An 18,618-nucleotide genomic window follows, 5' to 3' on the forward strand; every position below is an offset into this window, starting at 1 on the left:
TTAGATTTTCAGAAAGCTATGAGCCCATGGTATTACAGGAAAGATTCTAGCATGGATAAAACTGGTTGGCAGGAGGCAAAGACTGGGAATAATGGGAGTCATTTTCTAGTTGGCTGCTGATGACTAATGGTGTTCCACAGGGGTCTGCGTTGGAACTGCTTCTTTTTACGTTATATGTCAATGATTTGGGCAAAGAAATGGCAGATGGAATACAGTGTCAGAAAGTGCATGGTCATACTCTTTGGTGGAAGAAATGAAAGGGGTGACTACTTTTTTTAAATGGACAGAAATACAAAAATCTGAGGTGCAATGGGATTTGGGAGTCCTTATGTATTCCTATGCAAACGATAATTTGCAGGTTGAGCCTGTGGTGAGGAAGGCAGATGCGGTGTTAGCATTTATTTCAAGAGAACTAAAATATAAAAGCAAAGATGCAATGTTGAGGCTTTATAAAGCATTGATGAGGCCTCAGTCAAAGTATTGTGAGCAATTTTGGACCCCTTATCTTAGAAAGGATATGCTGAAACTGGAGAGGGTTCAAAGGAAGTTCACAAATGTGATTCCTGCATTGAATGGTTTGTCATATAAAAAGCGTTTGATGGCTCTGGACCTGTATTCACTAGAGTTCACAAGAATGAGGGGTGACCTCATTGAAACCTATCAAATGGTGAAAGACCTTGATAGAGTGGACTTGGAGAGTATGCTTCCTATGGTGGGTGAGTCTAAGGCCAGAGAACACAGCCTCAGAAGAGAGGGGCATCCTTTTAGAACAGAGATGAGGAGGAATTTCTTCAGCCAGAGAGTGATGAATCTGTGGAATTCTTTGCCACAGACAGCCATGGAAACCAAGACTTTATGTGTATTTAAGGCAGAAGTTGATAGATTCTTGACTGGTCAGGACATGAAGGGATCTGGAGAGAAGGCAGGAGATTGGGGCTGAAAAGAAAATTAGATCAGCCATGATGAAATGGTAGAGCAGACATGATGACCAAATGGCCTAATTCTGCTCCTATACCTTTTGGTCTTATGGACTTATGGTCTTAATAACTTCATACAACACAGTCAAGTTCTTTACAAGGATATTGCTGGGACTTGAGGTAATGTGTTATGCAGAGAGGCTGAGCAGAATGGGACTTTTACATTGGAGGTAAGAAAATGAGGGGTGATCTTATAGAAGTGTACAGATTATGAGAGGCCTGGACGGGGTGAATGCACACTGTCTTTTTCCCATGGTTGGGGAATCAAGAACTAGAATGCATGGGTTTAAGATAAGAGGGGAGAGATTTAATAGGAGCGTGAGGGACAATTTTTTTCACTCAAATATGGTCAGTATATGGTATGAGTTGCCCAAGGAAGTGGTTGAATCAGGTACATTAACAAAACTGAAAAGTTAACTGGACAGGTATATGGATAGAAAATGTTTAGAAGGATAGGAGCACAACATGGGTAAACAGGACCTACTCAGATCGGAATCCTGGTTGGCATGGATGAGTTGGGATGGAGGAGCTGTTTCCATTCTGGATGAATCTGTGACTCCCCTCACCCTCCTCTGTTTCAAAACAAGGCAACCTCAGCATCTTCAAACTTCCAGTTTCTAGTCCTAGCCTCAAATTCATAAAACCGTCCCTGCTTCCTCTCCAGTGCAACCACATCTCTCCTGCATTGTGACTGGAATATTTGTCCAGTGGTCTAGCTATCTTGTAGATCATTCTTGCATAACCTCCTTGCTCCCATGTTCTTGGTCTTGGCTAAGAAAGGAAAATATTCTATATTCCTATTTAATCAGCATCAACCTATACTGCTAATTTTAATACTTGGTGTGTCCACACTTCAAAGTTTTTGCTTCTTAATATCCTTCTGCAAAGGTCCAATAATCTGCTATCTGACTCTTTTGAAACCTTGGTGGTCCAGCATTGGCTTCTTGGCTGATCTTTCTTGTGATCCATTAAACTGATCATAGCCCTGTTTCCTATACGCTCCTTAAACTCATTAGGGCCCTATTTCCCATGTTCCTTTAAACTCAACAATGCTCTGTTTCCCACATATCCATTACTTTGGTTACCAGAGCTCATTTTAAATTTACTGGGTCCTGTTTCCTGTGCTTTATTTCAGTTTAAAATTAATATATAATTCTACTGTGTCAGACCTAAGAGAGTAAAATTGAATTTAAGTTGTGTTGGTATATTAGTTCAGAAAGTCTGCTCGTCTGACGCCACCAAAACTCCATGGGTGCCAGTTAATGGAATTTCACTGTCCTTTGCTGTATCTCCCTGGACCTATTGCCTTTCGCTTCTCTGGATTCAATTCCACTTTCTACTTTTCCTCTCAAATGAGGGACCATATATATCGTCTTAAGATGAAAGCGTTCTTCCTTCATTTCATCTCTTGGTCAATTTTTGTATAATCTGCAAACTTCTTTATCTCTCTTTCTAATTTAAACTCTAAAATAACACAAGCAATAAAAAACACTTGACTGAACCTTATGGGACCCTATTGGTAATCACTTTCCAGTCACAGTAACAATCTCCAATCATTACCCCTGTTTCCTGCGAAAGGGTCAGTTTTGGATCCAATGGGTCACTCTCCATTGGAGTCCTGTGTGTTTACTTTTTTAATCAGCCTGTTGTGTGGAGCATTGTCATCTGCACTTCTTCCAACCAGGCTCGCTGCATTTGGTTCTCTCAATGTGGCTTCCTCTATGCTGGTGAAACCAAGCATAGACTTTGTGAGCATTTATACAGCACCTGGGTTCTGTCCATAACAACCATCTCGAGCTTCTGGTGGCAAGTAACTTTAATTATCTTTCCCACTGCTGCACCAACCCGTCTGTCCTTTGCTTTCTCCATGTCAGTGAAGAGAAATTCTAGGCAGTTTCTAGAGTAGGTTACTTTGTTGGCCGAAGGGCCTGTAATGTGCTGTAGATTATGTTTTTACGTTTGTAAGAATAATATTTCATGTTCCGCTTGAGTAACTTACAGTTGACTTGTGTAGAACACCGAATTTTCCAATTTCAGGTGACCTATAGCTGAGGTGTTCTCATCAAAGTAGACTGATACGGTGATATTTGTTCATTGTAGACAGAAGAAATTCTCACATTCTAGAAAAGACCCTATATTCTGTAGTAGCTGAGTTAGAACAAAGTAGCTCAGTCCTTCAGAAAGATCTCTGCCCAAAACATTGACTGTTTATTCCCCTCCATAGATTTTGTGAGTATGGCTCAAGGCCCAGCAGTCTTTGGAAGTGCGTTTGGTGACTTATTGGCACCTATAACTTTCAATGCATCTACTGTATTCAGTTTTTTACTTCATAAAGTAAACAGAATTATCCAAAGACTGGCTCTGAGACCCTAAGAGAAAGCTGACCCCTGGAACATCTGGCAGAAGATGGCTGCGTTGATAATAGCTTTGTTTTTTGGAATTTGCAAGTTGGATTTTGGTACTGGAGAATGAGAAAGTTCACTTATTCACTTACTTAGTTTTTTGATGGCCCATCACTGTTCACATTTGGCGTGTCGAGACTTCATCTGATCTTACCTGTTGGTGTGGAAATCATTAGCTCTTTCTCTGTGGCCTGTTATTTTTGGTGATCACTTGATGATTGGTCTTGTACATTGGTGTCTACATTCTTAAGGCTATTCTGTTCTGGGCATGTTATTCCACATTGTATCTGAGAAAGCAGGGTCGGCTCCTGGGTTGTGAGCCAATGGCAGAATGGGTAGTGTGTAATACTACTCTGCTGTCACTATAAAGCCTCATGGATATCCAGTCTTGCACTGTTAGGTCAGTTGTAAAGTATGAACTTTCGTGAAGAAAGAGAAGCAGAATAAACGGTTTAAAGACAGTAAGGTAGAAGGGCTGAAATGTGTGTACCTCAATGCAAGGAGCATCAGGAACAAAGGTGATGAACTGAGAGCTTAGATACATACATGGAATTATGATGTAGTGGCCATTACAGAGACTTGGCTGGCACCAGGGCAGGAATGGATTCTCAATATTCCTGGATTTCAGTGCTTTAAAAGGGATAGAGAGGGCAGAAAAAGGGGAGGAGGGGTGGCATTACTGGTCAGGGATACTATTACAGCTACAGAAAGGGTGGGTAATGTAGCAGGATCCTCTTTTGAGTCAATATGGGTGGAAGTCAGGAACAGGAAGGGAGCAGTTACTCTACTGGGGGTATTCTATAGGCCCCCTGGTAGCAGCAGAGATACAGAGGAGCAGATTGGGAGGCAGATTTTGGAAAGGTGCAAAAGTAACAGGGTTGTTATCATGGGTGACTTTAACTTCCCTAATATTGATTGGCACCTGATTAGTTCCAAGGATTTAGATGGGGCAGAATTTGTTAAGTGTGTCCAGGATGGATTCCTGTCACAGTATGTGGACAGGCCGACCAGGGGGAATGCCATACTAGATCTAGTACTAGGTAATGAACCGGGTCAGGTCACAGATCTCTCAGTGAGTGAGCATCTGGGGGACAGTGACCACCGCTCCATGGCCTTTATCATGGAAAAGGATAGAATCAAAGAGGACAGGAAAATTTTTAATTGGGGAAAGGCAAATTATGAGGCTATAAGGCTAGAACTTGTGGGTGTGAATTGGGATGATGTTTTTGCAGGGAAATGTACTATGGACATGATGTGGTCGATGTTTAGCGATCTCTTGCGGGATAAATTTGTCCCGGTGAGGAAGATAAAGAATAGTAGGGTGAAGGAACCATGGGTGACAAGTGAGGTGGAGAATCTAGTCAGGTGGAAGAAGGCAGCATACATGAGGTTTAGGAAGCAAGGATCAGATGGGTCTATTGAGGAATATAGGGAAGCAAGAAAGGAGCTTAAGAAGGGGCTGAGAAGAGCAAGAAGGGGGCATGAGAAGGCCTTGGCGAGTAGGGTAAAGGAAAACCCCAAGGCATTCTTCAATTATGTGAAGAAAAAAAGGATGACAGGAGTGAAGGTAGGACCGATTAGAGATAAAGGTGGGAAGATGTGCCTGGAGGCTGTGGAAATGAGCGAGGTCCTCAGTGAATACTTCTCTTCGGTATTCACCAATGAGAGGGAACTTGATGATGGTGAGGACAATATGAGTGAGGTTGATGTTCTGGAGCATGTTGATATTAAGGGAGAGGAGGTGTTGGAGTTGTTAAAATACATTAGGACAGATAAGTCCCCGGGGCCTGACGGAATATTCCCCAGGCTGCTCCACGAGGCGAGAGAAGAGATTGCTGAGCCTCTGGCTAGGATCTTTATGTCCTCGTTGTCCACGGGAATGGTACCAGAGGATTGGAGGGAGGCGAATGTTGTCCCCTTGTTCAAAAAAGGTAGTAGGGATAGTCCGGGTAATTATAGACCAGTGAGCCTTATGTCTGTGGTGGGAAAGCTGTTGGAAAAGATTCTTAGAGATAGGGTCTATAGGCATTTAGAGAATCATGGTCTGATCAGGGACAGTCAGCATGGCTTTGTGAAGGGCAGATCGTGTCTAACAAGCCTGATAGAGTTCTTTGAGGAGGTGACCAGGCATATAGCTGAGGGTAGTGCAGTGGATATGATCTATATGGATTTTAGTAAGGCATTTGACAAGGTTCCACACGGTAGGCTTATTCAGAAAGTTAGAAGGCATGGGATCCAGGGAAGTTTGGCCAGGTGGATTCAGAATTGGCTTAACTGCAGAAGGCAGAGAGTGGTGGTGGAGGGAGTACATTCAGACTGGAGGATTGTGACTAGCGGTATCCCACAAGGATCTGTTCTGGGACCTCTACTTTTTGTGATTTTTATTAACGACCTGGATGTGGGGGTAGAAGGGTGGGTTGGCAAGTTTGCAGATGACACAAAGGTTGGTGGTGTTGTTGATAGTGTAGAGAATTGTCAAAGATTGCAGAGAGACACTGATAGGATGCAGAAGTGGGCTGAGAAGTGGCAGATGGAGTTCAACCCGGAGAAGTGTGAGGTGGTACACTTTGGAAGGACAAACTCCGAGGCAGAGAACAAAGTAAATGGCAGGATACTTGGTAGTGTGGAAGAGCAGAGGGATCTCGGGGTACATGTCCACAGATCCCTGAAAGTTGCCTCACAGATGGATAGGGTAGTTAAGAAAGCTTATGGGGTGTTAGCTTTCATAAGTCGAGGGATAGAGTTTAAGAGTCGCGATGTAATGATGCAGCTCTATAAAACTCTGGTTACTCCACACTTGGAGTACTGTGTCCAGTTCTGGTCACCTCACTATAGGAAAGATATGGAAGCATTGGAAAGGGTACAGAGGAGATTTACCAGGATGCTGCCTGGTTTAGAAAGTATGCATTATGATCAGAGATTAAGGGAGCTAGGGCTTTACTCTTTGGAGAGAAGGAGGATGAGAGGAGACATGATAGAGGTGTACAAGATAATAAGAGGAATAGATAGAGTGGATAGCCAGCGCCTCTTCCCCAGGGCACCACTGCTCAATACAAGAGGACATGGCTTTAAGGTAAGGGGTGGGAAGTTCAAGGGGGATATTAGAGGAAGGTTTTTTACTCAGAGAGTGGTTGGTGTGTGGAATGCACTGCCTGAGTCAGTGGTGGAGGCAGGTACACTAGTGAAGTTTAAGAGACTACTAGACAGGTATATGGAGCAATCTAAGGTGGGGGCTTATATGGGAGGCAGGGTTTGAGGGTCGGCACCTTTGTTCTATGTTTTAAGTGCACACAACACAACAAGGTAAAAGTAGTACTGAGCTACCCTTAAGTCAAAGTCCGAGTCAAGTTTATTGTCATGTTTACAAGTACATGTATGCACAGGTACAATGAAAAACTTACTTCCATAGCAACACGGACATGTGGCATCAGATAAACAACATTGACAAGAAAAACATAACCCTGAATTATACATAATTTTTACAAGGAAATACAATTAGAACAAAAAAGCCATTTTAGTGCTAAGTGGTCAAAGCAGCCTTAATGTTGCCAAACTGTTTTGCCGGTTAGTTTTGCTAAACAGAATGTTTGAAGGGAAGTAGTTGTTTTTGAATGGGATGGTTGGGATTTCAGGCTTCTATATTTCTTGTCTAATGGTAGCTGTGAACAGATGGCAGGGGTCAGATAGTGGAGAAGTTTGATGATAGATGTCCTTGATAATTGACAATGAAATTAATAGATCTAAATTCTGAAAATAGAATAAAACTCCCTACCACATATTGCATAGTATGCACAACTAACCGAGGGCAAATTTCAGCCTTTCTCTAAGTTTTCTTCCATGTTTTCTCATATCTTTTTCAGAATCAGATTTAATATCACCAGCATATTTTTTAAAAGTATTAATTTACGGGATGTGGGCATCGCCAGCTATGCCAGCATTTATTGCCCATCCCTAGTTGTCCTTGAGGAGGTGGTGATGAGCTGCCTTCTTGAACTGCTGCAGTCCCTGAGGTGTGGGTACACCCACAGTGCTGTTAGGGAGGAGATTCCATGACGCTAACCCAGTGACAATGAAGGAACTGTGATATGTTTCCAAGTCAGGATGGTGAGTGACTTGGAGGGAGATTTCCAAGTGGTGGTGTTCCCAGGTATCTGCTGTTCTCATCGTTCTAGATGGTAGTGGTCGTGGATCTGGAAGGTGCTGCCTTAGGAAGTTTGGTGTGTTGTTGCGGTGCATCTTGTAGATAGCACACACTGCAACGGTTTGTCGATGGTGGAGGGATTGGATGCTTGTGGGAGGGGTACCAATCAAGCAGGCTGCCTCGTACTGGATGGTGTCAAGCTTCCTGAGTGTTGATGGAGTTGCACTCATCCATGCGAGTGGAGAGTATTCCATTACACTCCTGACCTGAGCTTTATAGATGGTGGACAGGCTTTGGGGAGCCAGGAGGTGAGTTACACGCTGCAGGATTCCTAGCCTTTGTCCAGCTCTGGTAGCCACAGTGTTCATATGGAACCAGTTCAGTTTCCTGTCAAAGGTAACCCTCAGGATGTTGATAATAGGGGATTCAGTGATGGTGATGCCACTGGATGTCAAGGGACGATGGTTAGAGCCTCTCTTGTTGGAGATGGTCATTGCCTGGCACCTGCGTGGCTCAAACATTACTCGCAACTTGTCAGCCCAAGCCTGGATGTTGTCCAGGTCAGCTATGTTGTGAAATTTGTTAACTTCACAACAGCAGTTCAATGAAATACATGATCAATAAATATAGAGAAAAACCTGAGTTACACTAAGTATATATATGTCTATTAAATAGTTGTCTATTAGATGTCTATGAGTTGTCTATTAGATGTCTATTAAATAGTTGTTAAAATAAGCAGTGCAAAGAGTAGTGAGGTAGTACTTATCGGTTCAATGTCCATTTAGGAATCGGACGGCAGAGAGGAAGAAGTTGTTCCTGAATCACTGAGTGTGTGCCTTCAGGCTTCTGTACCTCCTCCCTGATGGTAACAGTGAGAAGAGGGCATGTCCTGGGTGGTGGAATCCTTAACGATGGATGCTGGCTTCTAAGGCACTGCCCCTTGAAGATGCCTTGGATACTATGGAAGCTGGAATCCATGATGGAGGTGACTAATGTCTGAAGTTTCTGCAACGTTTTTCAATCTTGTGCGGTAGCCCCCAACCACAACCCCCCCCCCACACACCAGAAGGTGATGCAGCAAGTCAGAATGCTCTCCACAGTACATTTGAGGACATTTTCAAGTGTTTTAGTTGACAAACCAAATCTCTTCAAATTCCTAATGAAGTATAGCTGCTGTCTTGGTTTCTTTATAACTGCATCAGTAAGTTGTGGCCAGGTTAGGTCCTCAGAGATACTGACACCCCGGAACTTGAAACTATGAGTTTCCCCGTCTTACCGTTTCTGAAGTCCACAATCAGCTCTATGGTCTTAATAACACTGAGTGATCAGGCACCACTCAACTAGCTGGCATATCTTGCTCCTTATGCCCTTTTGTCTCCATCCGAAATTCTGCCTACAATGGTTGCATCATAAGGAAATCTATAGATGGCATTTGAGCTGTCCCTGGCCACACAGTCATGAGTGCAGAGAGAGTAGAGCAGTGGCAAAAGCACACTGATTGCCAGTGAGGTGGAGATGTTACTTTCAATCCGCACAGATTGTCATTTTCCGGTAAGGAAGTTGAGGATCCAATTACAGAGGAAGGTACAGAGGCCGAGGTTCTGTGGCATAGATCTATGTGTTGACACATGGATCAGTCCCTTAGCATCTACTTGCAGTCTTCCAAGGCTTGAATGTTTCTCACAGGATATTAACCAAGCCTGAATGTTTATTCATGCAATGGATAGATACTGGTTCAATTGGGTCTGTAGAGAAGCCAATCCTATCCCTCAGGTACACTTCAAGGTTTACTGCCGTAACTCAAAGTTCAAAGTTCAAAATAAATTTATTATCAAAGCACATACCATTTGGCAGTGGTCCCCAACCTCTGGGCCCGGTGTTGGTGTGTGGCCCGGAGTTTGGCAACCACTGCCATACAGAACCCTAAGATTCATTTTCTTACAGGCATACTCAATAAATCCAATAATCACAATAGAACCAATGAAAGACCGCACCAACATGATGGACAACCAGTGTGCAAACAACAACAAATTATTCAAATACAAAAAGAAAAAAAAACCTGGAAGTAGTAATATTAAATAAGTAAGTATAAATATCGAGAACATGAGATGAAGGATCCTTGAAAATGAGTCCATAGGTTGTGGGAACAATTCAGCAAAGGGCTAGAGAAGTCAAGTGATTATCCCCTCTGGTTCAGAAGCCTTTTGGTTGAGGGATAATAACTGTTCCTGAACTTGGTGGTGTGAGTCCTGAGGCGTCTGTACCTCCTTCCTGAGGGCAGCAGTGAGTAGAAAGCATGGCCTGGGTGGTGGGGGTCCTTGATGGTCGATGCTGCTTTCCTGCGACAGTGCTCCATTGATGTGCTCAATGGTGAGGAGGGTCTTAGCTGTGATTGACTGGGCCGTATCCATTAATTTTTGTAGGATTTTCCATTCAAGGACTTACCAGGCTGTGTTGCAGCCAGTCAACATACTCTCAATATACTCCAATATACTCTCCATGATACATCATTAGAAGTTAGTCAAAGTTATAGACATCATGCCAAATCTTCACCAACTCCAAAGCAAGGAGAGTTTGCTGCCGTGCTTTCTTCATAATCGCACTTATATGCTGGGCCCAGGACAGGTCCTCTGCAATGATAACACTGAAGAATTTAAAGCTGCTGACCCTCTCCACCTCTCATCCCCTGATGAAGACTGTCTGATGGAGCTCCAGTGATAATCAAACTCTCGGTCTTACGGACATCGAGTAAAAGGTTGTTGTTGTGGCATCACTGCACCAGATTTTCATCCTCCCTCCTATATGCTGATTCATCACCATTATTGATTTGGCCTACAACAGTTGTGTCATTCACTTAGTCACACAGTTATAAGTGTAAAGTGAGTAGAGCAGGGAACTAAGCACACAACCTTGTAATGCATTGTGCTGATGGAGATGGTTGACAATTAGAACTGACAGCATTCTGCAATTAAGGAAATTGAGGATCCAATTACAAAATGAGGTATTGTGGCCAAGTTCTAGAAGCTTGTTGATTAATTTTGAGGGGATGATAGTATTGAATGCCAAGCTGTAATTGATAACGAGCATCCTGATGCATGCATTTTTGTTGTCCTTATGTTCCAGGGTTGAGTGAAAAGCCAATGAGAAGGTACCTGCTGTGGACCTGTTAAGCCAGTCGGCAAATTGGAGTGGATCCAAGACGCTTCTCAGGCAGGAGTTGATATGTTTCACCACCAACCTCTCAAAGAACTTCATCACTGTGGATGTAAGTGCTACTGGACAATATTCATGAGGCAGGTTACCATGTTCTTCTTAGGCACCTCTTGAATTCCTGAGTTCATCTAAGAAGGTAAAACTGACCAAGATTCACAAGAAGTACAAACCAATGTTCATTTAATGGTTCACTGTAGACAAACTACACAAATGGAAGTACACTGTCCATTTTCCTTTTAACTTCAAATATTATTCACATGCACAAGTTTCTTTAATTCCCTGAGATTTCAAACATTGCTCCCACTGCTGAGGTTTTATAAGACAATGTACTTGGGGTATTGTCAACAGATTAGGGCCCCATATCTCAGAAAGGATGTGATGTCATTGGAGAGAGTCTAGAGGAGGTTCACAAGGATGATCCCAGGAATGAAGAGGTTAACATAAGAGGAGCATTTGGCAGCTTTAGGCCTGTACTTGCTGGAATCTAGAAGAATGTGGGGGGATCTCATTGAAACCTACCGAACGTTGGAAGGACTAGATAGGGTGGATGTGGAGAGGGTGTTTTCTGTGGTGGGGGTATCCAGAACTAGAGGGCAGAGCCTCAAAAGTGAGGGGTGACTTTTTTGAATGGTGGTTGTTACGTACCCCGTAACTGGGTTGCCAAACCAGCAGAAATGGATCACTCAGTTGGAGTCTGGATTACTAGAACTAAGAAAGTTTTATTAAAGAAACAAGCAACACAGTAATCGAAAGGACAATAAATGCAACAGTTCAGCAATGATAAACACACATGTGCACAGAATTAAGATAACAGCATCATTCAAGCTCTATCGTTGTCTAGGGGTAAATGACCAAATTTTCAAAGTGACACAAAAGTTCAGTCCAATTTAGTTCAGTTCGCAGTGATCGTTGCCATGGCGATGGACAATGTGGGGGGAGGGAGAGAGAGAGAATGGGAACGACTGATCATTCATAGAAACATAGAAACATAGAAACATAGAAAATAGGTGCAGGAGTAGGCCATTCGGCCCTTCGAGCCTGCACCGCCATTTATTATGATCATGGCTGATCATCCAACTCAGAACCCAGCCTTCCCTCCATACCCCCTGACCCCTGTAGCCACAAGGGCCATATCTAACTTCCTTTTAAACATAGCTAATGAACTGGCCTCAACAGTTTGCTGTGGCAGAGAATTCCACAGATTCACCACTCTCTGTGTGAAGAAGTTTTTCCTAACCTCGGTCCTAAAAGGCTTCCCCTCTATCCTCAAACTGTGACCCCTCGTTCTAGACCTCCCCAACATCGGGAACAATCTTCCCGCATCTAGCCTGTCCAATCCCTTTAGGATCTTATACGTTTCAATCAGATCCCCCCTCAATCTTCTAAATTCCAACGAGTACAAGCCCAGTTCATCCAGTCTTTCTTCATATGAAAGACCTGCCATCCCAGGAATCAATCTGGTGAACCTTCTTTGTACTCCCTCTATGGCAAAGATGTCTTTCCTCAGATTAGGGGACCAAAACTGCACACAATACTCCAGGTGTGGTCTCACCAAGGCCTTGTACAACTGCAGTAGTACCTCCCTGCTCCTGTACTCGAATCCTCTCGCTATAAATGCCAGCATACCATTCGCCTTTTTCACCGCCTGCTGTACCTGCATGCCCACTTTCAATGACTGGTGTATAATGACACCCAGGTCTCGTTGCACCTCCCCTTTTCCTAATCGGCCACCATTCAGATAATAATCTGTTTTCCTATTTTTGCCACCAAAGTGGATAACTTCACATTTATCCACATTAAATTGCATCTGCCATGAGTTTGCCCACTCACCCAACCTATCCAAGTCACCCTGCATCCTCTTAGCATCCTCCTCACTGCTAACACTGCCACCCAGCTTCGTGTCATCCGCAAACTTGGAGATGCTGCATTTAATTCCCTCATCCAAGTCATTAATATATATTGTAAACAACTGGGGTCCCAGCACTGAGCCTTGCGGTACCCCACTAGTCACCGCCTGCCATTCTGAAAAGGTCCCGTTTATTCCCACTCTTTGCTTCCTGTCTGCTAACCAATTCTCCACCCACACCAATACCTTACCCCCAATACCGTGTGCTTTAAGTTTGCACACTAATCTCCTATGTGGGACCTTGTCAAAAGCCTTTTGAAAATCCAAATATACCACATCCACTGGTTCTCCCCTATCCACTCTACTAGTTACATCCTCAAAAAATTCTATGAGATTCGTCAGACATGATTTTCCTTTCACAAATCCATGCTGACTTTGTCCGATCATTTCACCGCTTTCCAAATGTGCTGTTATCACATCCTTGATAACTGACTCCAGCAGTTTCCCCACCACCAACGTTAGGCTAACTGGCCTATAATTCCCTGGTTTCTCTCTCCCTCCTTTTTTAAAAAGTGGGGTTACATTAGCCACCCTCCAATCCTCAGGAACTAGTCCAGAATCTAACGAGTTTTGAAAAATTATCACTAATGCATCCACTATTTCTTGGGCCACTTCCTTAAGCACTCTGGGATGCAGACCATCTGGCCCTGGGGATTTATCTGCCTTCAATCCCTTCAATTTACCTAACACCACTTCCCTACTAACATGTATTTCGCTCAGTTCCTCCATCTCACTTCAGAACGGCTTCCACTCACAGACCGGCGATATTGCTCACAAGCAGCTTCTGGGTGGGTCCTTTGTGATGTCACCTGAGGTCACCGACTGTGACCCCTCCTCCAGATGCAGTCGATCCTCTGCAGTGAACCCGGCACCCAAGCGAGGGTGGACACACACCGGGTTCCCGCTGATCGTACCTTTCCACCTTGTGCGTTTAAGGTCCGATACTTCCCACCGACTCGTGAGAGGCGCACCGCTTCCAGGGTCTCGTTACTTCGGGTGTCGTGTGTGTCCTGCCTTAGCGAACCTGTCCCTTTTTATCCCCCTGCTGGGGTATCACCTGTCCATCACTTCAAACAGTTCAGGGTTCAAAGCGGGAGCCGCTCCAGACAGCTCTCTCTCCCGTCCCTTCATTACACATCTCCAGATCGCCTGTCCATCACTTCAAACAGTTCAGGGTTCAAAGGGGGAGCCGCTCCAGACAGCTCTCTCTCCCGTCCCTTCATTACACATCTCCAGATGCTGCTTCATTGTTCCTTATCTCTCCTTCCCCTGAGGACAGGTGGCAGACCAACTGCTGATGCCACTGATGCTAACCCAGGCCAGCAAACATCTTAATTTTATGTGTATTCTCCTCACATGGTAAGGAGGAATCTTTTTAGTCAAGGAGTAGTAAATCTGTGGAATGCTGTGCCACAGAATGGAGTGGAGGCCAAATCCGTGGGTATATCTAAGGCAGAAGTTGATAGTTTCCTGATTGGTCAGGACACCAAAGGATATGTTAGGAAGGCAAGTGTATGGGGTTGAGTGGGATCTGGAATCAGCCATGACTTGATGGGCTGAAAGGCCTAATTTTGCTCCTATCTCTTATGGTCTTATGAACTTGTACTTTCCACATCCTCATGTTGTTTCAAACTTCTTCACAAACAATCAAATCATTTAGTAATGAAGTCAACCCGTCAAGTGAAGTTTATTGTCATTTAACTACATACATATATAACCATATCATGTATATAGAAATGAGACAATGTTTTTTTGAAGCACAGTGTAAAGCTCATAACACACATCACACGTGGAACTGAAACAGACCCAGGTCCAGCAAGCAGCCAATCTGTTTTGTTTGTATTAGTTGAATGAGTATTGGCCAATGCACCCAGAATTCTCCTGCTCTTCTTTGAGTAAAGCTATGTGATCTCTTTGGAGGAGAGATGAGAGCTCCTTTTTAATGTTCCTTCTCAAAGAATGCATTACCATCAGAAATGCATGCTTCCCTGCGGCATCAATTATGTCAGTCTAGGTTATTTTGTCAAATGTCAGGAGAGAGATTTCTAACTTATAACTCTAAGATGAGGACTACATCATACCTGCTGAGACTGAAATCTCAGGATGTAAAAAACCAGCACGTGTTTTCTCACACTGCCCTGGGAAAATGAGCATTGCATTTAGATCAGTCAATTACAAACCTCTATCTCAGAGGTTCCCAACTCGGACCCCATAGACTCCTTGCTTAATGGTATTGGTCCATTGCACAGAAAAGGCTGGGAACCTCTTCTCTAACTGAATAACCGACATGGAACCAACTCCAAAACTACACAATACATAAATTCCAATCACTGCAGAGCTGCGAGAGAAGGCAAATAACATGCTGATTAAATTGGTAGAACACAATCTAAGGCATTCACACTGACGGCTGCAGCCAGGCCTACAGGAAAGAGCCACTTAACTCGAAATAAGCAGACACTAAAGGGGTCCAGCATTTATGGTGTTAAGGCAGATTTATAACATGAAACTATTAAAAATTAGCAGACTTCACAATCGAACACATCGTAAAATCCAATTGACTTTTAAATGAACTTTTAAAGTACATTGTAAAATAAAAGGCATCCAGGTGGAGATATTTCTACAGTGACACGGACATAATTGACCAACACTAACCATGGGAGTCACAGGCCGCACTACGATCTATCCTTGTTCAGATTTAACCGTCCTGTCCATTGAACTCGTGGGGCCAGGCCACTGACAGACTGGCATTTCACCTGGGAAGGTCAGAATTTTGGTGGTTCTCAGACTGCCCGCACGACTTGTAGTGGTGTAGTACCAAAAAATAAAACCCACTTTACCTATCTTTCAGGATGCTTTTAAAACCCAAGCTTCTCCCAAACATCAAACAAAATGCCATTCCCTTGAGCTGACAATGGATTGACACAGTGAGGCATAATTTAATTTAACCCATTTCCAAGCAATTAGTTACCAGAAAGCAATGCATGAACTAGACGCAGCTGAACAAAGAAAGATGACTATAATGTGCTGGCGTCCGAACATCCACTTTGCTTTGTCCGAAACACAGCAACATACTGGGTAAACAAATGAGGAGTTAAGGAATGAGATACTGATAATTATGGGTAATAACAGCGGGGTTCCCAATAAATAGTTACATAAATGTTACCTGAGGAAAGGGGAACACCCTGGTGCATTTGTGCCCCATCTGTGGATGGTGTTCCAAGGTGTGTATTAGATTGACGTCATTGAGAGCAAGAGTGTCTCATAGCCCTGACGAATCTAAAAGAAATGTTGGAACTGTTTGACCCCAGTTACACTACACCTTCTAAGGCATGGGTACTTAGGAAACTGATTAGAGCACGGGAGAAGCAAGTGCCGGAACTAGATTTTAACCAGGAATATTCCAGAGGCAGCAAAAGTGAAAATACATGGGATATTGCGTGGGGAAATGCGGTCAGGACAGAAGCCAACAGAGAGATTGTAGAAGAGAAGTAACATGGTGCTGGAGTGCACCTTCACCCAATCAGGGAAGCTGTTGTCGGGGGCAGTACAGTGCTCAAGTCTGTTGTTTCCGATGAGGTCATATGGGTCATTATATCCTGAACCGTACAGCCAACAGTTCATGTCATTTAAATCCTAACAAAAACCAGAAAGCGGAGTTACAAAAGGGTCAGAATATGTTGGAATTTTGGTGACTGTGGGAATTTCAGGCTTTAAACTTGTTGAATGTTGTTTACTTGTGTATGATGATTAACTTCCAACATTTCTTTGTTTTAAAGGCATGTCCTCAATGTTATTAGATTATTACTGAGCATTTTGGCAATGGTTTAACCCTGAGGAACAAGACATTTTCTGAAATGGTTTAATATGTGAACAGTTTGTATGCTTTAATTGTGTAAAATGTGGCCACGTGTGAGTTCATTTGAGAGTGTGTGTGGCTGTGAGAGAGCAGAGGCTGTGCCCTTAAGTCAGGTTGCATCAATATGTTAATGTGTTGGGGGCCCCTAACAACCAGTTATTTCCTCCTTGGTTCCTTGGAAAATGCTTAAAGGTTTTTCATGGTGGAAATTTACTGTTTGTTTTAAGTTTTGCAGTTATGTGTGGAAGGTTCTGAAAGAAGAACACAGAACACAGACCAAAAACACAGACAAGACAAAATCCATCCTTGCAAGGTTTTTGGCTTGTGCTTATGTATTTGTTTTTCATGGAATTGATTTAGGCAAACCTAGATTCTGCACTGCCCATGTGTAATCTAGGTTGAGATAGAAATATGTGCATCTGTGTTCCCAATATGAGATGCCCACATTTCAAAGGGAAATAGGCATTCAGGAAAATTGTTCATTAATGGACAGTTAAATTTGCAAATAGAATTTAATATTTTGGGAGGATTGGAACATTTGGGGAGCAATCCTAAAAGTTGCTTTTACTAATAAAACTGCTTTCTTTTACAGAATATAGAAGATGTTGTTCAAGAATTTTGACATATTGGTTTTGAGTTTGAGATCCTTTGGAAAATAGTTTTGTTATGTATAGTGCAAATGGAAGTTTAATTTAAATATTGGACTGGTCCAAACCACATTTCGGCGTTTATCTAACTATTGCTGGATGTTCGAATTAAAATACCTTGGTCAGTCTGCCTTGGCACTGCAGGGTTGAGATAAGACCGTAGGATATACAAAAGCAGGATTAGTCCATTTGGCCTATCGAGTCTGCTCTGCCATTTCATTATGGCTGATCCATTTTTTTCCTCTCAGCCCCAATCTCCTGCCTTCTCCCTATGTCCCTTCATACCCTGACCGCTCAAGAATCTATCAATCTCTGTCTTAAATATACATAAAGACTTGGCCTCCACAGCTACCTGTGGTAAATAATTCCACAGATTCACCACCCTCTGGCTAAAGAAATTCTTCCTCATCGCTGTTCTGAAATGATGCCCCTCTATTCTGAGGCTGTGTCCTTTGGTCTTTGACTCTCTTACAATAGGAAACAATATAGGTAAAAAAAAACGGGATGAGGTCCTACAAGGTGAATTTAGGGAGTTAGGAGATAAACTAAAAAGTAGGACCACAAAGGTAATAATCTCTGGATTACTACCAGTGCCATGTGCTAGTCAGAGTAGAAATAGGAGGATATTTCAGATGAATACATGGCTTGAAAAATGGTGCAAGGGGGAGGGATTCAAATTTCTGGGGCATTGGAACCAGTTCTGGAGGAGGTGGGACCAGTACAAACAGGACGGTCTGCGCCTGGGCTGGACGGGAACCAATGTCCTAGGGGGAGCGTTTGCTACTGTTGTTCAAGAGAATTTAAACCAATGTGGCAGGGGGATGGGAACAAGCGCAGAGGGACAGAGGGGTGTAAAATGAGGGTAGAAGCAAAAAGTAGTAAGGTGAAAAGTAAAAGTGGCAGGCCGGCAAATCCAGGGCAAAAATCAAAAAGGGCCACTTTTCAACATAATTGTATAAGGGCTAAGAGTGTTGTAAAAGCAAGCCTGAAGGCTTTGTGTGTCAATGCAAGGAGCATTCGTAACAAGGTGGATGAATTGAATGTGCAGGTAGTTATTAATGATTATGATATAGTTGGGATCACAGAGACATGGCTCCAGGGTGACCAAGGATGGGAGCTCAACATTCAGGGATATTCAATATTCAGGAGGGATTGACATGAAAGAAAAGGAAAGGAGGTGGGGTGGCATTGCTGGTTAAAGAGGAGATTAATGCAATAGAAAGGAAGGACATTACAGGTTTCCCCCGCCATCCGAAGGTAAAGCATTCCTATGAAACGGTTCATAAGCCGAAATGTCGTAAAGCGAAGAAGCAATTACCATTTATTTATATGGGGAAAATTCGTGAGCGTTCGCAGACCCAAAAATAACCTACCAAATCATGCCAAAACGTAAAATAACAGTAACATATAGTAAAAGCAGGAATGATATGATAAATACACAGCCTATATAAGTAGAAATACTTTTCCATAATCATT

The sequence above is a fragment of the Mobula hypostoma genome, chromosome 16, assembly GCF_963921235.1.
Source record: "Mobula hypostoma chromosome 16, sMobHyp1.1, whole genome shotgun sequence".
Taxonomy (NCBI): Eukaryota; Metazoa; Chordata; class Chondrichthyes; order Myliobatiformes; family Myliobatidae; genus Mobula; species Mobula hypostoma.